This window comes from Scyliorhinus canicula, chromosome 2 (assembly GCF_902713615.1).
Source record: "Scyliorhinus canicula chromosome 2, sScyCan1.1, whole genome shotgun sequence".
NCBI classification, from domain to species: Eukaryota; Metazoa; Chordata; class Chondrichthyes; order Carcharhiniformes; family Scyliorhinidae; genus Scyliorhinus; species Scyliorhinus canicula.
Genome location: NC_052147.1, coordinates 240960810 through 240983449, shown reverse-complemented (window position 1 = coordinate 240983449; position 22640 = coordinate 240960810). Strand labels below are relative to the sequence as shown.

General features: G+C 49.3%; 1 protein-coding gene across 4 annotated transcripts in view; it reads left to right on the top strand.

Annotated features, from left to right (window-relative positions):
* Positions 1 to 22640, top strand: part of nckap5l (NCK-associated protein 5-like) — an 837372-nt gene that overhangs the window by 183786 nt on the left and 630946 nt on the right. The gene's annotated exons all lie outside the window — the stretch shown is intronic.

Genomic DNA, 22640 nt, shown 5'->3' with positions numbered 1-22640 from the left:
TGTGCAGGTTAGGTGGATTGGCTATACTAAATTGCGCTTAGTGTCCAAAAAAGGTTAGGTGCAGTCCGGGGATTGGGTGGAGGCGTGGGGATAGGGTGGAGGTGAGGCCTTAGGTTGGGTGCTCTTTCCAAGAGCCGGTGCAGACACGATGGGCCGAATGGCCTCCTTCAACACTGTAAAATACTATGATTCTATGATTCTCCGACAAGAGGAAACATACTCTCAGGAAATACCGTGTCAAGCCCCCTGAGAATCCTATGACTCAATAATGTTGCCATTTATTATTCTAAACTCCAATGAGTACAGGCCCAACCTACTTAATCTCTACAAGGGATCAATTTAGTGACCCTTCTCTGGACTGCCTTCAATGCTAGTCTATCTTTCCTTAGATTAGGAGACCAAAGCTGTTCAGACTTCCAGGTGTGATCTAACTAATGTCTTGAATAGTTTTAGCAGGACTGCCCTATTTTTATACTCCATTCCCTTTGAAATGAAGGCCAACATTCCATTTGTCTTCCCAATTACTTGCTGAACTCGCGTGCTGGTTTTTGCGATTTGGGTACAAGAACCCCCAAATCCCTCTGTGCTGCAGTGTTCTGCAGTCATTTCCCGTTTGAACAATACTCAGCTCCTTTATTCTTCCTACCAAAGTGCATAACTTCACATTTTCCAACATTATATTCCATCCGCCAAGTCTTTGCCCACTCACCTAACCTGTCTATCTTCTGTAGACTCTTTGTGGCATCCTCACCACCTGCCTTCACAACTATTTTTGTGTTATCTGCAAACTTGCCAATAGTGCATTCATTTCCATTGTCCATGGCATTAATATATATTGTAAATAATTCTGGCCCCAGCATGGATTCCTGTGGCACTCCACTGATTACAGGCCGGCATCCTGAAAATGCCCCTTTTATCCCAACTCTGTGTCTTCTATCAGTTAGCCAGTCCTCTATCCCCAACAACATGGGCTCTTATCTTATTAAATAGCCTTTTGTGTGGTACCTTATCAAACACTTTTCAGAAATCCAAGTGTATTACATCTATTATTCATCTGTCCTCCTCATTACCACCTCAAAGAATTCTAATTAATTTGTCAGGCCTCATTTTCCCTTCATGAAGCCATGCTGACTCTGCTTGATTATATTATGTGTTTCAAAATGCTCTACTATTAAATCCTTTCTAATGGACTCTAACATTTTTTCAATGACTCAAGTTAAGCTACCTTGCCTGTAGTCACTTGGGTTTTGTCTCCCTCATTTTTTGAATACAGGTGTTACATTGGCAGTTTCCCAGTCACCTGGGACGTTTCCAGAATTTAAGGATTCTTGGAATATTACTTCCAGTGCATCCACTGGCGGCATTCTCTGCCCCCCCCCCCCCCCCCCCCCCCCCCCCCCGCCCCCGGCCGGGTCGGAGAATCGGCGGGGAACGGCGTGAATCCCGCCATGCCACTCCGACGGCGGCTGCCGAATTCTCCGACGTCGGTTTTCGGGCGGGGGCGGGGAACACGCTGCGCCAGTCGAGGGCTGTTGGCAGCGCCCCCCGGCAATTCTCCGTGCCCCAATGGGCCAAGCAGCCGCCTGTTTTCGGCCAGTCCTGCCGGCGTGAAATGGACATGCCCATCCCGGCAGGACCTGGCAAGTCGGCCGTCTAGCGGGATACTCGGGGAGGGGGGGGAGGGGATCCGGCCCCAGAGGAGGCCCCCACGGTGGCTTGGCCTGGGATCAGGGCCCACCGATCTGCGGGCGGGCCTGTGCCGTGGTGGTACTCTTTCTCTCTGCGCCGGCCTCTGTAAGGCTCCGCATTGGCCGGCGCGGAGAAAAAAAACCCCTGCGCATGCGCCAGAACATGTCGGCAGTCCTGCGCATGCACCAACCCGCGGCGGCCCTTCGGCACTGACATGGCGTCAACCCCTCCAGCACTGGCCTAGCCCCCAGAAGTGCAGAGGATTCCGGGCGGCCTGACGCCAGAGTGATACATGCCGCACCACCAATTGCAGTGGAATCCTGCCCACTATCTCTATAGCTACTTCCTTTAATGTCCAGAGATGTGCAAGAGTCCTTTCTGTTTATTTCTTTTGTTCCCATTTCTTTTATGTCATTTTATTATTTTGGTCCGTGGGCCCAAAATCAGAATATGCCTTTCAGGGTCAGCACGGCGCCGAGGTCCCAGGTTCGATCCCGGCTCTGCATCACTGTCCATGTGGAGTTTGCACATTCTCCCTGTGTTTGTGTGGGTTTCGCCCCAAAGCCCAAAGATGTGCAGGGTAGGTAGATTGGCCATATTAAATTGCACCTCAATTGGAAAAAAGAATACGGGCGGTATTCTCCACCCCCCACGCCGGGTGGGAGAATCGCGGGGCCCCGCACGAATCGCATTACGCCGCCCCGACCCCCGCACGCGATTCTCCCACCCCCACCGAAACCACCGCCGCGCAAATCATGCCAGGCCACTCGGAGAATCTCCGCAAACGGCAAGCAGCGATTCTCCGGACCGGATGGGCCGAGCGGCCGGCAATAAAAATGACAGTCCAGCCGCCGCCGTCCACACCCGGTCGCTGCCGGCGGGTACTCGTCGCGAAGGCTTGGGGGGGGGCGGCCTGTGGGGGGGGGGCGGCTCTGAAGGGGTCCGGCCCGCGATCAAGGCCCACTGATCGGCGGGCTGGCCTCCCCCCCGGGGCCTACTTTCCGCCGCGGCCGGCCCCTGAACACCGACCCCATCTTGGGTCGGTGCGCGTAAGAAGTTCCCCACGCATGCGCAGGATGGTGCGGCCCAACTGCGCATGCGTGGGTAGGCGCGGTGCCCATTTGGCGCCGCGTAAGGAGTCCGGAGCGGCGTGAACCTCTCTACCTGTGGGGGCCAGAATAGGTTGTGACTGGGCCCAGTTCGCGCCGTCGTTTAACGTTTAACGACGGCGCGAACACTTGGCCTCAACATCGGAGAATCACCTCCATACCTTTTAGCAGAAGACTCAAGTTGAAGCAGGACACTGTGTTCCTACTTGTCAGGACACTGTGTTCCTAGGTTTAGATTTTGGAAATGAGAAGTCAGGCACCATGTGGATCTTAGAAACGAGGTTTGGGGGAAGTTGGATTGATTCGTTGGCTGGCAACCATTGGATTGGCCAGGGCTAGTCTTTTGCCTGACACCAGTCAGTGATTGGTTCCTGAGTGCTGTTTTCTGACAGAATTGGGCAGAAGTGTTTCGACCTTGGAAGGGAAAGGAACTCTCTCTCTCTCTCTCGCTTACCTGTTTACTAAGGTGAAAGAACTGCTTTATTGTTCTGAAAGCAGTGAATGCCCAACACATCCTTTGCTGTGCCCCCGGGGTCCTGGGGGGGGGGGGGGGGGGCACGGGGCGATCGGACCCCAGGGGGACCCCACGGTGGCCAGGCACGCGATCGGGGCCCCCCGCTCAGACTCCGGGCCAGTAGCTTGGGTGCACTCTTTCTCCTCCGCCGCCGCCACAGCCTCCATCATGGCGAAAGCGGAAGAGAGACCCACATCGCGCATGTGCCGGTGGTGACGTCGGCGGCAGCTGGCCGCTGACGTCACCGCCGGCGCATGTGCCGACCGGTGAAAGCCTTTTGGCCAGCCCCGCTGCTGGGTGGGGGGCCTGAAAGGCCGCTGATGCCGGTTTTTTGCGCCAGTCTTCTGGTGCCAACCGCTCTGGCGCGGGGCTAGCCCCCAAAGGTGCGGAGAATTCCCCACCTTTGGGGAGGCCCGACGCCGGAGTGGTTGGCGCCACTCCCCTACGCCGGGACCCCCCGTCACACCGGGTAGGGGAGAATGCCGCCCCTGGTTTATTGGGCTCGGGTATTTTAAATAAAATCTAATTTACCTGTGTTGCGACTCTGGGTCAAGTGGGGCTGGAATTGACCACGCGTGGTCACTATGCAAGCTTGTCATAACAGATGCAACCTATCAAGATCAGGGGAGTTATCGACCTTTAACCCTACTAGTTTCCCTGGTACTTTTTTCCTAGTGATTGTTATTGCATTTGTTTACTCCCTCTTGATTATTTAGTATTTTTGGAATGTCATTAGTGTCTTCTACCATGAAGACTGCGTAAAATATTTGTTTAACTCCTCTGTCTTTTCCTGGTTCCGCATTATTATTTCCCCAGTTTCATTCTCCAAGGGATCTGCGTTCACTTTGGCCTCCCTCTTCCTTTTTCTTTGCCAGTTTATCCTCATAATTTATCTCCTCCCTCTTTTTTGTTTGTCATTTCATTTTGTTTTTTAAATCTTTCCCAATCAGGGCCCCCAAGACAATTGAGCTTTCCACCTGGGGTCACCTTCAGAGGTGGCAGGAAATGGGGGCAGGAATGCGAGACCGCCTTGTCGGACAGCTTATCCAGTGGGTCACCCGTTACTCCTCACCACCATCATAACAGCAGACCCCCCCCCCCCCTCACCACCACCACCACTCCAAAATATATATGGGCCCTTGAGATGGAATGGCCAGCACACATGCAGGGATCACCCGTGTGATCTTGAAGGCAAGAGTCAGACTTTGTCTAAAGAATGAGATGCACTAGAGCTCATCTTATAGCAAGTCATCTTCATCGCCCGTCCTGTGGACAAGACCCGCTGATACTGCCTTCCCAGGGCCAACACCCTGTAGTGATGCTGGTAGACCCCACGGAGAGGATTCTGGGATAGTGGGATGGAGGGGAAGAGGGATGGTGAAGATGTGAGTGGCTATGGGGAAGGAGGCACCATTTTGTGGGGAGAGCGTAGAGAGGTGGGACAGTGTGGCTGAGGCACCAGTGGCCAGGCCTCCAAGTAGGCAAATCTGGAGGTGATAAATTTGTCCTGTGTGTGACGTTCCTGAACACATGGTTCGGCGGCCTGGCATGCCAGCCTGGGATCCATGCTCTGTTCCTCCTGGTCTTCCTCCTCGTCCTTCTCATCAGATGAGACCTGACATTCTTCCTCCTCCAGCATGTCTCCCCTCTGCTGCGCGATGTGCAGGGCGCAGCAGGCCAGTACAATTTTAGAGACCCTCCTGGGGCTATATTGGAGAGCCCCACCATTGCAGTCCAGGCAACAGAATTGCAGCTTGAGGTTGCCGATGCACCGCTCAATGATGCTCCTGGTTACTGCATGGGAGTTGTTCTAACAGTTCTCTGCGTCAGTCTGGGGCCTCCGGGCAGGTGTCATTAGCCAAGACTTCAGCAGGTAACCTTGTCACCGAAGTGCCAATCCCTCATCTGAGGGATTGCCTTGATGGTGCTGAGAACTGAAGAATGCGCCAGGATGTATGCATTATGCACACTGACTGCGTATTGGGGCAGACATGCACAAAGTACAGCTGGTGGTCACACACCAACTGCACATTTGGGGAGTGGGAGCTCATCAAGGGACACGTGTGCCATTGATCACCCTCTGGACCTGGGGCATGCCAGTGATGGCAGCAAATTCTGCTGCCCAGCCGTCCTGGTGTGCCTGGTTCAGACTGAAGTTTATATAGTCTGCTGCCCAGATGCAAAAGGCATCCGTCTTAGCACAAATGCACCTGTGTATGAATGTCTGAGTGGTCCCAGATCGGTCCCCACTCGGCTCCTGGGAAGTCCCAGAGGCATAAAGCCAGGGCCGGCCCAAGGCACCGGCAACTCGGGCAGTCGCCCGGGGCGCCATGTGCTAGGGGGCGCCAGACTCGGGTCCCACGCATGCGCAGTTGGGCCGGTGCCAAATGCGCATGCGCGGTGTCCGCCCCCCCCCGCTCCCGGGCCTCGGGCCCGCCCCCTTCGCCTCAGGCCCGCCTCGGGCTCACCTCGGGCCCGCCCACCCCACCTCGGGCCCGCCCACCCCGCCTCCGCCTCGGCCCCCCCGCCTCGGGCCCGCCCCCCCCGCGCCTCGGGCTCGGCCCCCCCCCCCCGCGCCTCGGGCTCGGCCCCCCGCGGCCCCGCCTCCGCCTCGGCCCACCCCCCGCCTCGGGCCCGCCCCCCCCCGCGCCTCGGGCTCGGCCCCCCCCCCGCGCCTCGGGCTCGGCCCCCCCCTGCGCCTTGGGCTCGGCCCCCCCCCCCCGCGCCTCGGGCTCGGCCCCCCCCCCGCGCCTCGGGCTCGGCCCCCCCCCGCGCCGGCCTCGGCCCCCCGCGGCCACGCCCCCCCGCGCCCCCCCCCCTCGGCCCCGCCCGCCCCCCCGCCCCCCCCCCTCGGCCCCGCCCCCCCTCGGCCCCCCGGCCTCGGCCCCGCCCCCACCCCCCCTCGGCCCGCCCCGCCCCCCCCCCCCCCCCCCCCCCCCCCGAAGGGCGCCGAAGTTCAGCTTGCCCGGGGCGCCAGCAACCCTAGGGCCGGCGCTGCATAAAGCTTTAGGGTGACCATCACCTTGACATCCACCGTGTGTGGGTATACTCCTCCATAACCCCACGGTGCCAGGTCTGCCATCATGTGGCACAGGTGGCGCATGGTCTCCCTGGATAGCTGAACCTTTTGGCGGCACATCGGTTCTGCATCTCCTCGAAGGATAGGCACCGACGGTATACACATGCCTGGTGTAGCGCCTCCTTTGCAACTCCTCTTCGGCCTGTTGGACAGCCGGCAGTCGAGCCTCACCGGCTGGCCTTTGCTCTTCTGGGACAGGCTCCTGTTGTGCCGGGTCCTCCCCGAGCAGGCCCTGTGCCTCCAGCCTCTGTGCGTCCGCAACGGCGGGTGTGGCCACTTGGATAGTGAGTATTGCTGGATGTACTCCAAAATTCATTCTCTGCAGGGGGGAAAAGAGAAGACTCGTTAACAAGGTGAGTATTCTCTTGCTCATCCAGATCCAATAGGCTACATGGTGACCCTGATATACACTTCAGCTCCACCCTCTGCAGTTCCCCCAATCCCACCCCCACCCTCAGTCGTTCCCCTGATATGTTGCCCTTCCACACTACACCCTTGTCCTATTGGTGAGTGGCACTGGGGAGCCTCTACCCTCGTGACTCATCCCTGTCAACAGGGGTACTGGTGACTGCTGCAACCCATGTTAGCGATAGTGTCTGTCCTGTTCTGTTTCCCCAGTGGAATCTACTATGGGTGTCCTCATTGGGTGGGCCATGTGTTATCCCGCCAGCAATTGCCTCCATGCTTAGAGACTTGTGTGTGGGAAGTGTTGGAACCAACAATTCTACGGACACGTGCTTGTAGGATTAGAATAGCGGTTTTAATATACTTACAACAGAGCCAGCCTGTTAGCCGTTGAACTTTCGGTGAACTGGCCGGCTGACCCTGTGGCACTGATCTTTATACAGCACCTCCCGGGGGAGGAGTTCTGGGCGGAGCCAAGGGAGAAGTCCCGTACAACTCTCGAGCATTCCCAGAGCTACTCCCCCTGGAGATCATGTAGTGCAACTGCACTTACAATATAGACACATGTATATACAGGTTATAATCCGGTGTGAATCACATTCACCACAGGAAGGTCCTACAAATGTGGGTGAGACAGGGAAGTCTGCATTTGCTGGGAGTGTAGCTGCAGTGTGATGGGGGTCCTGGATGTGGCATACAGGTTGTGACAACCTGACTGGGGCAGGATGGATTGGAATAGGGACGCAGTGGGCAAGCAGGGCTTGGAGACAGCTGGTGGTCCTGCGGAGTGGGCAAGCTGATAGTGTAACTGGTGAGCCCGCTGCCCTGAGAGGGGCAGCATGCTAGGGAGGATGCCAAAGGCCACGGTGTTTGTATCCATTGTTTGGGGTGAGCCCTGCTATTCACCTGCTTCCCAAGCAGTGGGGCTGAGCTTCTGATGAGTGAACTGAGGAGTGCTAGCACCTGGTGTGCCACTGATTGAGTTTGGCTACGCCATCCCCATTGATGGGTCAGCTGGGGTCTGAGGGTTTCCAGAGAGGTGGCCTGGGTGGGCTTCAAAAATAATATTTACCGGCCCAGTGAGCAGTCAGCAGAGTGAGCAGCCAGGGGCCTGGAACTGGCACCAAATGGGCCCATTTAAAACAAGTACTGTAGCAATGGCAGCTTGAGCCAGGCCACCCCGATCCTGAGGAGGCCACCCCGAATCCACAGACCTATCTCCAAGTCGCTCCCAACAGCCCTGGCAGCCAACCCCCAGCAAGCGCTACAATTTTTAATCATTTTTCAAACTTTCCTTACCTTCTCTCTCCCCCTTAACAGCCATGGTGCCCAGCCCCGTTTGTAAATACCTGTAGGAAATCATGCCCATGTGACTTCCACCTGAGAGGGGTGGGGGAGCATCGGGGAGGCCTGGGGCACAGTGGGTCAAACGTGCTAAATACATTTAAATCCATGCAAATGCTGGTTTTGCATGCCATCGTGGGTGCTGGGTGCAAACTTCATTATTGCCACCAGCGAGGGACCAGAACATGGCTCTCAAATGGGCGCTGGGCATGGTCCTCTATTTTGGCTGGACGCCCAATTCTCCGCCCGATCGTGGTTCACATTTGCGGCATCATGAGGTGAAGAATTTTGCCTTATATCTTTTTTATTTCAGTTTAATACTATCCTTGACTTCCCTGGTTAGCCATGGTTTATTTATCTCCTTCCTAGAATCCTTCTTCCTCACTGTTATATATCTTTTTTGTGGGTCATGACATATTCTCAGAAACATTTGCCACTGCTGATCAACTGTCTTTCCTGATAAACTCCTTCCCCAGTCCACTCCAGCCAACTGTGCCCTCATTCCTTTATAATTGACCTTATTTAAATGTAGCACAGTTGTTTCCGAGCCAAGCTTCTCACTGTCCAATTGAAGGCTAAATTCTGCCATGTTATGGTCATGTTACCGAGCGAATCTTTTACACTGAGATTAGAGTCATAGAGTTTTCCAGCATGAAACCAGGCTCTTCGGTCCACCTTGTCCATGCCACATTTGTCCAATTGTCTGCATTTGGCTCATACCCCTCTGTTGGTTTATGAACCCGCCTCATTACACATTATCAAATCCAAAATAGCCTGATCACAGGTTGGGTCCTCATCAATTGTTCTCGGAAACTGTACCGAATCCACTCTATAAGTTCTTCCTAATGGCTATCTCTGCCAATTTGATTTTCCCACTCTTCATGAAGATTAAAGTCACCCATGATTAATATATTGTTTTTTTTTCACATGCCTTTATTATCTCTTGATTTATTCTCTGTCCTCCAGTATAGCTACTGTTTTGGGGCCTCTGGACTAGTCTCACCAATATATTCTTCCGCATGTTATTACTTACCTCTACTCAAATGGATTCCACGTCTTCCAATCCAAGATATTTGCTTGCTATTGTATTTATTCCCTCTCATAAGAACAAAACTACGCACTACCCTTTCCTTCCTGCCAGTTCATACGAAAAGCCACAGTACAAGAAATAAAGGAAGAAAAACAAAAGGTGCTGGAAAAACTCAGCGGAACTGAAAGCATCTGCGGAGAGAGAAAAAGATTTAATGGATTGGATTTTGTGGTCCTTTGTGGGCATGTTTTCAGTGGAGGGTACATAAAATTTGAGCTTCCCACCTATCCCTGTGCCATCCCCCACAATATTATAGGCTTGGAGGTGCCAGAATTGGCAGCCTACCCGCAATTTTTAAACAAATTATTATGGTCAATCGAGTTGTGACCAATTCCAATTGACCAGGATATTATTCTGCCCATACTATACCATAGTTGCTGTACGCAGGAAGGCTGGAGTAGGCAGTTTGTTTATTTTTATCCTAAGTTGAAAAAAGGCAGGAAGGGAGGGGGAACGCACGGGGGATGCTTTGTGTGTATCAGGGGCACCGCTCAATGTGTAACCTTTGTTAAATAAAAGCACATTTCTACGGATGCTCGAATCTGAAACAGAAACAGAAAATACTGAACAATCTCAGCAGGTCTGACAGTATCTGTAGAGAGGGAAGGGAGCTCACGTTTGTCATCTGGATGACTTTGTCAAAACCTTGTTCCTTTGTGTAATATCCCTCCCGGGGCCTACAGGGTGGAATGGTTGTCTTCCCCATGCTCCTTGCGGAGTACGTGCTCCCCCCGCTGGGGGCGGGTATCTCAATTATCCAGCGTTTATAAGGTTGGCTAGAAAGGCACCAATCAGAGAAATACCCAGTAGGAAACTATACTGCGCTGGATTCTCCGTTCCCCGACGGCAAAATCGCGTTCGACGATATGGTGTAGAATCTGTTTTGATGCCAATGTCGGGAGCGGCACCGTTTTTTGTATTCTCCGTCCCCTGAAAAAGCCGATTATCCACGGCCTTAGGCCATTGCCTCTTGGGCCCAATATTGGTGAATCGTACAGGATAGGTGGATTGGTCAAGCTAAATTGCCCCTTAATTGTAAAAGAAAATTGGGTACATTAACTTAAAAAAAAACCCTTGAACACTCTCCCTAACAGCACTGTGGGTGTACCTGCATCAGATAAACTGTAGCGGTTCCAGACAGCAGTTCACCATCGCTTTAAGGGCAATAAATGCTGGCTATTGATGCCAAATCCAGTGAAAGAATAAATAAAAAATTACAGCAGTGAAGCATCCTTAAATTTGTTTTCTATTGTTACCTCATCTTACCCTAAGTGGAAGCAATCTATCCATTTTACCTGATGCAAATTCTGAATTTTTCTATCTGCTCAACCTTTCCATTCTTAATGGAAAGAAAATGCCACACATTCAAACATCCTTCTTTGTAACCTTTACCCCTCATACAATCACAATGAATCCATGTTGCTTGTTCCTTTTATTATGCAGGTAACAATTCATTCAACTTGAATGCAGAATTCAAAATCCATTGTGCAGATGACAGAGAAAGTTTCTATCTTAAATTATTAAAGAACAAATTTACCCTAATTATGTTGAAAGGTAATTTACAATAATTTATGTTGTCAGAATAATACAGGTACCAGAGCTGTTGCGTTTTTAGAGGCAAGGCTAGTGTCATTGTCACCAATAGATTTTATGTTTTCTTACTGCCCATGGTCAGTGGGGTTTCTATGTTAGTGGTTTTCTTACCTCAGAATGTATATCCTAATTTAAATAATTCCAGCAGCAAGCTTCTTGCAAATTTAAAAATAAGGAAGTTTATGCTTTATCACACACTTGTGGCAAAGGTTTAAAATGCAACATTCACTCATTCGACTTACCTACACCATCACCCACACAAGTATTAGATACAGATGAGGGGAAAACAATACAATTTATCATTGCCTCACTTTCTCTTGAAGAAGCCTGCAATTTCTTAGATGAATTGGTTGAAGTAAAGGTCCTGTAAAGCAGAACATTTTCACGAAGGTGTCAAGCATCTTGTCGTTAACTTTCAGGAGGTTGGTTCTCAGGTGAACTTGAAATTGGAACAGGTTGGAGCGAGTTATTTTCTTTGATAGGAAAATCCCACCTTAAAGGTATTGCTATTCGTATTGCAGCTGATTGTTAGCTTTCAGTGGCGTCTGTTTGCACAACAGCTTTCTCTTTTAAATGCAGCTAATTAACCTGATTGTCTCACCATGTGATGAGTTACAAGTCCAAAGTCCTTTATTATTTATAGTATATTTATTGAAATTTTGCATTTTGGAGAATTATGCATCAAAGTTACAAAATAATACATCCCCATAAGTTGGAAGAAGGAAAAAAATTGCTTAACTCAATTTTTATTTGTTCATGGGACGTGGATGTCATGGACTGTGCCAGCATTTATTGCCCATTCCTAATTGCCCTTGAGGGGGCAGTTAAGAGTCAACCACATTGCTGTGGGACTGGAGTCACATGTAGGCCAGACCAGGTGAAGACAGCAGATTTCCTTCCCTAAAGAACATGAGTGAACCAGATGGGTTTTTACGACAATCGACAATGGTTTCATGGTCATCGTTAGACTTTTGATTCCAAATTTTTATTGAATTCAAATTTAACTTCTGCAGTGTTGGGATTTAAACCTGGATCCCCAGAGCACTATGGTTTACTAGTCCAGTGAGTGGAACAGGAGAATGGCATCACAATCGGCTCGATACAATCATTCGACAGGGTTAGGTACACATATAGCCCCACCAGAGACTGAGGGTAGAGAGGATAAAGTCACAAAAACGTGACAAGGCAAAACAGTGTACCCCCTTCCACATCTACAGGCCCACAAGCATCACACAAAATTATGATGAGTGCCCCGTGTCACGGTCAGATGTGCACCAACATACACCCCCCTCGACTCTAATAGCTCCAAAGTACCACCGACCCATTGCAGCCTTCTCTCTTCGGATACCATATCCATCTGGATCCATGTGGAAACCAAGAGTGGATTCATCCTTACAAGAACAAAAGAAAATGCACGGAAACTCCAGCATAATGGAAGTTACATATATACCACACAACGCAAGTAAACCCCAAACCAGGCCCTCGGCAGAATCAAAATCAATCCAGGCAAATGTAAAGCGAAGACTGGCAGCAACACCTTCAGATTATGATCAAACCGACAGAGCCTCCTACCAACAAAGGAATGGGAGTCAAATATCACTCCTGGATTCTGAACCCACCCATGAAGAGAGAGAGAGGGACCCAAGAGGACAGGAAGAAAAAGAAAAAAAAACTCAACCTCGAGGTAGAGTCAGAAGGAGGCCAATCCTCCCCAGGTTAAAGAAATCTGCCCAGGCCGCCACAGGATAAAGACATAAATTCAATAACTTAAAGAGAAACAAAATAAATAAAATAATCAATGGCAAAAAGAAACGACAAAACAGATTTGCTCTAACTGGGGGTCTATCCACAATCGAAGTGAGGACTGAGTTAACCGTCCCAACCCAAACACCCACCCCATTCCTCCACCCCAGCCCCACTCATCCTCCACAATAACCAAAAAGAGTAAATCTGTGCACAACTCACATTCCTCATAATTGACTCGATATGATTCTGCGAGATCAGGATAATCAAAGATACAGGTCATCACATTCACATTTCATACCGCCCTGCAGGAAAAAGACAGCAACAGAAAATGAACAACATGATCAACAGGGAGCAAAACCCAAGATTACAGAAGAATCACAGGGTAATTTGCAGGGTAAAGACATCTTCCATGTAGATGGAGGACAAGACAGGATCAACAAGCACTCTTCAGGATCACCCAAGGGATTCCAATGATCGAAGTCTGAGACACCATCATTTCCACCATTCCGTCTGTCCGAGTGAGACTTGCCTGATAGCGGGATTCCATAGGGAATACCTCACAATCCTCGCCGTGCAAACATTTGCAAGGCTGAGGATTGGGAGTCACTTCCTGATTTGTGCTCTGAGCGTGATTGAAAATCAGGCGCAATTCAGCTCCAACGGGAGAACCTCTCCGAATCAGAGAACCAGGATTACCAAAGCATGGCAGCTAATTTTCAAACACAATTGGGAATTGGCCTCTCATTTCTCACCAGGGACTGGGCTCAGGGACATACCCTGCTCAGTCCCCCCTCTCCCGAACCAGGAAGGATGGATGACACACCATCTCTATCCATACAAAATGGATTGTGACAACACGAAGGCGGGCCCTCACCAGAGAAAGTGATCATCTTGTGCACCTCCATCGCTCTCATAAAAATACCCAGCATTTCTTCAAAACGGCCTGCACCACAGAGCCGGGATCCTCAGGCAAGACAACGGCTGTAATTTTCTGGCCGTCGCTATTCAATTTTTCTGCCGGCAGCACAGCCTCGTCAGCGGGCTCCATGCGTTGTGGGGTGGTTACAATGGGAAATCCCATTGACAAGCGGCAGTAGATATAACCCCGTCTCCAGTGAATGGCGTGCCGCTGAAAAACACACGGCTGGGAGGAGTAGGGGGCGGAGAATCCTGCCGAACATCATCAACAGCAGCCATCATCCAGATGAACACACCACCGCCAAGGCAAGAGTCCACTCAGCAGCAACTTGCCACTGTAAGCTGGACTCCAGCCTGGCCCACTCCGAACGCCATGAGCAAATGAGGGTTTGAACATTTTATCTCAGCTCTTCCTCACAGAAACACTAGTCGTGAACTTTCAGGGACATAGCACAGGCCATGTAACCCAGAAAAAGACAAATATGTAGTCTACACCAGGATAAAATGATGGATTCAAGGATGAACAGTGCCGGAACTCCCAGAAACACGACTGCTCCTATGCTGACATCACGTGACTGCCCCCAAATTCTTTTCCTATTTAAGGTGGGTGGATAGGTCAACTGTACGTCATAGAAACATAGACAAAATAGGAGCAGGAGGCCATTTGGCCCTTCAAGCCTGCTCCGCCATTCATTATGATCATGGTTGATCATACAACTCAATACCCTAATCGCGCTTTCCTCCGTATCCTTTGGTCCCCTTTGTCCTAAGTGCTTTATCTAACTGTCATAATATACACCACTATATCATGGTGCAGACACACACTGATGGACACTCACATTGACCAATCAACATGCACAAACACCGCAGCCAATCACCAGTTAGAATACACACACTATAAAGGCAGAATGCACCACGGTTCCCGCTCATTCTGGGTGCTGCCTCTCAGTGTAACAAGAACGCATCCAGCCCAGCACAGACTCACACCACGTGCTGAGAGAATCAACTGGTTCGGACAAGGCTTAGGTCTCTAGTTTAAGTTAGCATCATTAGACCCGCAGTCAAAAAAAAAATTAGGATTAGGGTTATGGTTAGGGTTAGGGTTAGTTAGTTAGAAGTTAGTTAATAAAATTGAGTTGAACCTTCCTCAATATTGGTAGTGTCTATTCATCTCTCAAGTCTACACGAGCCAACACTTCACTAACTGCTTCTTGAAACCAATGTTTTGGACTCAACTACCTGTGGTAACAAATTCCACAGGCTCACCTTTCTCTGGGTCAAGAAATTTCTCCTCATCTCTGTCCTTAATGGTCTACCCCGTACCAGTCATGTGCAATGACGTTCAAACCTTGAGTGTTTGAGACAGCCACTGTCTTGGTATCTGAATAACCCATTCCACCTAAAATTACCCTTCTAACTTAGTTTCAGCAAAAGCATTGAGTCAACATCAGCCTGAAAAGTTGCTTTTATTTCCTCTCAAGACAGGCGACTGTTTCAATCCACAAGAAAAATCAAGTGCCCCTCAGGTGGCCATCTTTTTTACAGCCGTTTGTGGTTTTATAAAGTAGTGACTGACAGTCCATGACATAATAGAACATTACAGACATAAATACTTGATTTTGTGATTTTAAGAAATGAAATGGATTCACTTATAAATTCAGTTGAAACCAATACTGTTTTTATAAATTAATATTTTTGAAGTCTTGGGGCAGACACTGGCAGCATCTTACAGTCCAGCTGACGGCGCACGCCTCCCATGGGTTTCACGGCAATGAGTGGTGCGTTCAATGGGAAACCCCACTGACAACGCCGGGATCAGAGGATCCTGCCACAGGTCCCTGCAAGTTGCCTCCCGCTGCTGCGGAACACACCGTGGAGGGGAAGGAAAATCCAGCCATTGAATCCCGAATGTTCCAAAACATTCACGCTTCAAGAGCTTGACTAATTCAAAGTCATGAAATAAAAATGCATTCAACTGGCTAGCTCATAGTATAATCTGTCCAACTGGAACTGGCGGCAACATGTGCATTAAATTCACATGATTACTCGGCAATACAATAGTAAACAATGCAAGTGTTTCTTTTTTAGTGGCTGTCACTGAGAATTCTGTTTGCGTGCTGCAATAAAAATGATGGATGCACCAAACTGGATTTACTTAGCACTCTTGAGCAGAAGTCACCAATTAAGACACTGCAAAATTCTAAATGTTTTAAAATATATATTTTCATTGAGTATTTTTGAATTTATATACAAATGCAAAAACATGAACATCCCCCCCACAACAGCTGACAGTAACCAGCTCTTTAAAATACAGAACAAATGGTTGCCATCTTATACATACCTCCCAGTTCGATCCCCTCATCATGGGCGAAATTCTCCGCCCCCCACGACGGATGGGAGAATAGCGGGAGGGCCTTCCCGACATTTTTGCCGCCCTCCCGCTATTCTCCCACCCCCCCCCCCGCCGAAGTCCCGACCCGAATCGCTGCCGCCGTTTTTTTACGGCCGGCAGCGATTCTCAGCTGTTAGATGGGCCGAAGTCCCAGCCCTTTCCGCCGTTTTTACAAACGGCAAACACACCTGGTCTTGCCGTTCGTAAAAATGGCGTCACAAACTCGCTTTTTATAACCATGGCACCGATTGGCACGGCAGTACCACGGCCGTGCCAAGGGTGCCATGGGCCCGCGATCGGTGGGCACCGATCGCGGGCATCGGGCCCGCTGCCCGCGCACTACTTGTCCTTCCGCCGCCCCGCAGTATCCATTCGCGGGGCGGCTGAGGGGCAACCCGGACCGCGCATGTGCGGGTTTCGCGCAAAAACGCGATGACGTCACCCGCGCATGCGCGGGTTGGAGTCTTCCAAACTGCGCATGCGCGGCTGACGTCATATGACGCGTCAGCCGGCGCTAACTCCGGCAAGCGGGCTTAACGATTTTCATTAAGCCCGTCTTGCCGGAGCCTACGGCGTCGGGCTGCTAGCCCCGACCGGGGACCAGAATCGGTCCCCGGTCGGGAAGGGGCGCGCTGCCGTAAAACCCGCCCGGGTTTTACGGCAGCTTTACGATTTCTCCCGTTTTGGGAGAATCTCGCCCCATGTATTTAACTTTCTCCAAATACAAAAACTACAGCCACACCGAGGCATTGGGTGGAGCAGCTGACCTCCACACAGCAGAACCCGCCTACGAGCCATCAGTGACGCGAAGGCTAAAACATCTACCCCTGCTCCCGCCTGTAACTCCGGAGGCTCTGACGTCCCAAATGTGGTCTCTAAGGTGCCTAGTTCCAGCTCCCTGCCTAACATCACCAACATGATGCTCATGAAAGACTCCCAAAGCTTTGCAAGCTTAGGACATGCACAGAACCTATTAACGTGATTTGCTGGGCTCTCCCCAAACCGCTCGCATTTATCTTCTACCCCCACAAACACCTGACTCATCCCTGCCCTCATTAAATGTGCCCGATGCACCACCTTCAGTTGAATGAGCCAAAGCCTTACGCGTAACAATGTGGCATTCACCCTCTGTAAGGCCTCACACCACACCCCCTCCTCCATTTCACCTTCTAGCTCCTCCTCCTGTTTCACCTTAATCCCCTCCAGTGAAGCCCCATCCTCTGCCAGCAGCCTCCCATAGATACCTGAAGTTTTACCCTCCTCCAACCTGGCCAGCGACAGTACCCTCTCCACCACCGACACAGGCTGTGCAACCGAAAACCTGACTAAACCTTCCTCGCAAAATTCTGGATTTGCAAGTACCTGAATGCCTCCGACTGTGCAAGCCCGTATGCCTCCACTAACTCCCCAAAACTCGTAAACCGCCCCACCAGGGACAAATCCCACATTACTGCCACCACCTCAGCCTCCCTTCCCCGAAACCTAGCGTACACCCTAGCCGGCACAAACATATGGTCTTCCCTCATCGGTATCATCATCAACCCTCTCCCCGGTTTAAAGTGCTACCATAATTCCCTCCATAATTTTAGTGTAGTCACCATCACCGGGTTCCCCAAAACTTCCTTGGGGAGAATGGGAGCCGGGCCATCACCAGTGCCCACAAACCCATCCTCTTACACGACTTGGCCTCCATTTTTACTCAAACTGCCCCCCCCTCCCCCCACCACCACCACCAACTCAATACCGTCTCCCCATTCGCCACCCAATAGGAGTAACGCAGGTTCGGCAGCTCAACTCCGCCGAATGCGGTTCCTCTGCAAGACCACTCTTCGGATCCTCGCCACCTTCCCTGCCCATCTAAACAACAAAATCATGCTTTCCAACTCTACAAAAGATGCCTTTGGTAGAAACAACGACAGGCATTAAAACAGGAACCTGAACCGTAGCAAGATATTCATCTTCACCGATTGCATTCGTCCAGTTAACAACAGCGGGCGACTATCCCATCTCTGTAGATTTGCCGTCACCCTGCTCAACAAGCTTGTAAAATTTAGCTTCCGAAACTGCGCCCAATCCCTTGTCTCCTGTACCCCTAAGTGCCTGAAATGGGAGTTTGTCAATCTGAATGGCAACACCCCCAAATTAGTTTCTGGCGGGGTGACCGGGAAACATTCACATTTGTCTGAATTCAGTTTATACCCAGAAAAAGCTCTGAGCCGCTTTAGTATTTACATTACATTCCCCCATTGTCGGAACCAGATCTGTGACATACAGCAACAGGTAATCAGCATAAAGAGACACCCTATGCCTCTTCCCCCCCCCCCCCCCCCCCCCCGCCCCATTATCCCCTCCACTTATCTGAGCTCCTGAAGGCAATGGCCAAAGGCTCAATTGCCAACGTGCATAGGGCACCAGTGCCTCATTCCTTTATGCAGGCAGAAGTAGCCCAGACTCACATTATTTGTCCAGACAATAGCCTTTGGCTCCTTCTACAACAATGTAACCCACAACACAATCTTCGGCCCTATCCCAAATCACTCCAGCACCACAAACAGTTACTTCTACACCACCCTATCAAAGACTATCTCTGAATCCAGCACCACAATTACTTCCTGCTCAGCCCCCTCTGCCTGAGTCAACACATTCAACAGGCAACGCACATTGGAAGACAGTAGCCTACGCTTCACAAATCCCATCTGATCTTCCCCAATGATTTGGGGGAGACACTCCTCCAACCTGAGCGCCAACACCTTCCCTAAAATGTTGGCATCCACATTCAACAACATGATTGGTCTGTATGACCTACATTCCACTGGGTCCCTATCCTTCTTCAGAAGTTTCTTCATTCTTCATTGTTTCTGGGAGCACTCCCCAAGCCACCGCATCCTCAAACGTCTCCACCAGCAGCAGGACCAACCTGTCCTCAAACTAAAACTCCACCGGGAATGCATCCGTTCCCGGTGCCTCCCCCATCGGCATATTCCCAATTGCCTTCCTGACTTCCTTTCCCCCCAGTGACTCCCCCAATCCCTCCAGCCCTCCTCCTCAACCATGTTCAAATCGTCCACCAGAGGTTCCAAGCTGTACAATTTCTTGTAAAACGCATCGCTCTATTCACCTTCTCCGGGGCCGAACTCAACTCACCCCCTTTCTCCCATATATGAATGATTTCCTGGAATGGGAAGTCGGAGGAATTAGAGAGGGATTCGGATGGTGGGCGCTACAGGTTGGGTTGAGGGTTGGGGAGCAATCGGAGACACAGTAGGAATCATGGGGAGTCACAAGGGTGTCAGTCATGGTGGTGCTGGCTAGTCAGGTCAAGTGGACGGTGTTGGGAGGAGCCAGGGAGGTGGGAACTAATCAGTTTGGGGGTTATCAGCTGGTGGGAGCTAATCAGATCAGGTTAGAGGGTTTTCAGAGGAAGTGTCTGATGGGACCCGGGGGCCAGGATGGAGGGATAAATCAGGTTGAGTTGGGCAGGAGTTGGGGGTTGGAGGGATTTGGATGGCATGGGCTAGTCACGTCATGTGGGGGGTTGTTGGGGATCAGGTGTGGTGGTCAAGGGAGAAATCGGTGAGGATCAGTTTTATAGATACCCGTTGGACCGGGATTTTCTGTCTAACATTTTGTGGATAACTATTCAGGTAAGTCGAAATCAGCCAAATTCTCCGACTCTGAGTTGGTGACATTTTTGGAGGCTCCCGGAAAGCAGGGAAATTGCCCGACAGTAGTTCAAACATTCCAGGAATTCCCATTGAATCTGTATCAGGATTTCTGAGGAGTTCTGAAGTGCATTTCCAGTAATATGTCTGGTTTATGATAATTTGGAAACTAGAAAATCTGAGCCAATAAAACAGTGCAATTCCATTAAGCAGACTTATTATCAATTTAGTTGCAGAAATAAATTTTACTTTGAAATAGAAAGTGGACAGTGTGCCTGTGTAGAATTTCCTGCTTTCCTTTGAAGTTGGAGCAAAGTTTATCCAGTTCTGATTTATTTTAGTCAGAAAGAAACATAAACTGAGACAAAACTATTCAGGTGTTCAGTGAAATCTTTCAGTTATCCATCAGTGTAACTGAGATAGAGTTGGATGTACCCGTTTACCCACCGATGTCTTTACTCACACCATGTAGCAGGTCTGCCTCTTCAACAGTGAACAGGTTTAAAGGCCGCAATGTTATAGGGAATTACTGTCAAATTAGATCATTTCAGCTTTTATGGAAAACCGTGTTATTCAATTTACGTGTGTTTCTGAGGACTAGGATGATGGTGTGAGGGGAAGGGTGAGTGGAAGAAACTGGGCTTGAGTAAAAAAAACAATGTTGTTGAAGTTGGACCGAGTGAGGTAAAATAAGGAAAGAACAAAAAGAAAATCAGTAACATATAGCCAACTCGAGTGGGGGAATAACTGGAAAATTTAACACCTTTGGTTTGGATTTAAAAGAGGATCAAGGATAATAACATGCTTCATGATGTTTTTCATCTATGAAAGCCTGCATATTTGCCTTTCCTAAGCAGCAAAGTTAATGTTCTGCAAAAGACATGATGCGGTAGGAATTCTTAGGCCTATTCCGAACTAATACCCTGTACCACAAGGACACCTGAAAAGCGATTGACCCGGAATTTGGTCAAGACATGTTTAAGGGTTTTTTGGTGGCCGCATAGAACAGGCAAGTGTAAATGACAGGCTCATGCCTGGAGGATTTCAGTATAGGAATAGGGATGTTTTACTATTCTATAAGGCATTGGTGAGGTCATACCTGGAGTATTGTATGCAGTTTTGGTGTCCCTATCTGAGGAAGGATGTTCTTGCTATGGAGGGAGTGCGGTGAAGGTTCACTAGGCTGACTCTTGGAATGGCTGGACTGTCGTATGAGGAGAGACTAAATCGGTTAGGATTATATTCACTGGAGTTTAGAAGAATGAGGGGGACCCGTAGAAACTCATAAAATTCGACTAGGATTAGAAAGGATAGATTCAGAAAGAATGTTCCTGGTGGTGGGGGAGTCCAGACTGAGGATTCATAGTTTGAGAATAAGGGATAAACCTTTTAGGACTGAGGTGAGGAGAAATGTCTTCACCCAGAGAGTGGTGAATGTGTGGAATTCACTACCAAAAAACGTAGTTGAGGCAAAAACATGTATAATTTCAAGAAGGAATTAGATAAAGCTCTTGGGTCTAAAGGGATCAAGGGATAGGGGGGGAAGGCGGGATCCGGGTGCTGAACTTGATGATGAGCCATGATCTTAATAAATGGTGAAGCAGGATCGTAGGGCCGAATGGCCTCCTCTTGCTTCTATTTTCTAGGTATGTTTCTATTTCTATGTTTTAAATCCTCTTGTCAAAATTAGTTATTTATTAATAGGGTGGTTGTAGGGCCTGCCCTGTATATTCTTCAGCAGCTTGGTTGGCCGAAGTGGCAACTGTTAACAAGAAGTAAGTTTTTCTAAAAGAAAAAGAAGCACATTTCCATAGAGTTAAAAGGAGCAGGAATAGTCAGTTCCACAGTTTGCCTGACGGTTTCATCCCTCTTCCATTCTCCTTCTCCCCCTCCTCCAGCTCCTCCTCGAGGACCACTGCCAGCAACAGATACAATCAGAAATTTGCTTCTGCAGTTGACCGACCTGCGGAGACATCACAGTCTCAAGTAGATCTTTGCAATTATTGAAATACGACCTGAGGACCAATTTTTCTCATCCTTTAGGCCTCCCTCTCCTGGCACAGGGATTGCTCCACAACCCTTAGTCGGCACCCATAAAATGACCTAAATCGTTTTTTTGGCCACTGCATAATCTCAATTTATGGATATAATTTTAGTATACAATTTATCGACTTTTTCAGCATATAATTACAAACACAAAATTCTTAATAAAATCAATAAAAAGAGGAATAGTTAATAAAGCCCGTTATATTTGAAGTTTGTCATTGACGTGCTGTTATTTGAACAGTCAAGTTCATAAAGGTAAATTCTGCAGAATTCATTATCATTGACTAGTTACTAGTCACTAGTAAGATAAATATATTTTCCATAGACTTTATTAACTCCTCAAACTCAGAAGAAATATCACTGCTAATTGTGAAGCATAGGATAACATGAGTGTAAGCCTATTGCATTTTATATTTCTGGATTGGTAACCTGGTTTTCAGATGCATTTTTTAAACCTTACAATACATGACTGGCTGCATGTGTAGCCATGTGTTTCTCAATAGTTTCATCTGTAATTTATTACCCTTTGTGCTTTACTGAGCATTCATCTATAGGCTAAACAGATAAGGTACTAGATGAAGATTGAAACTCAGATTTGCACAGTGTAGAGTTGAATTAATACTGATTCTTTGCGAAGAAAACAAAATGTGGCAGGCATTGTGGAATCATGAAAAGCAATAATGACTATTTTTTATTGATTACTGCCTGGAGTAGAATTTGTACTTGGTTACAATATTTCGCAAAGTGATTGCTCGTCACCTGATACAGCCATTTGATTCATATAAATTACCCTGGAGATACACATTTAGCTGCATCGTGCCTCATGCTACAAATTGCTAATCTGATTAGAGTAATTGTTCATTTAGTTCATTAGCAACAAATGTTTGGCGATGGGGATTGGTGTTGTCTTTAAACTGGATGGTATATGGAGCTTTTTAATTCCACTTCCCAAAGTGCCTTTCCATTCACAATAACCCGGTTTTCAGCAGACAAAAGAAACAGACCCTCCCCCCCCCCCCCGCACCAACTTCCCTAACCCCTGCTGCAGGCACA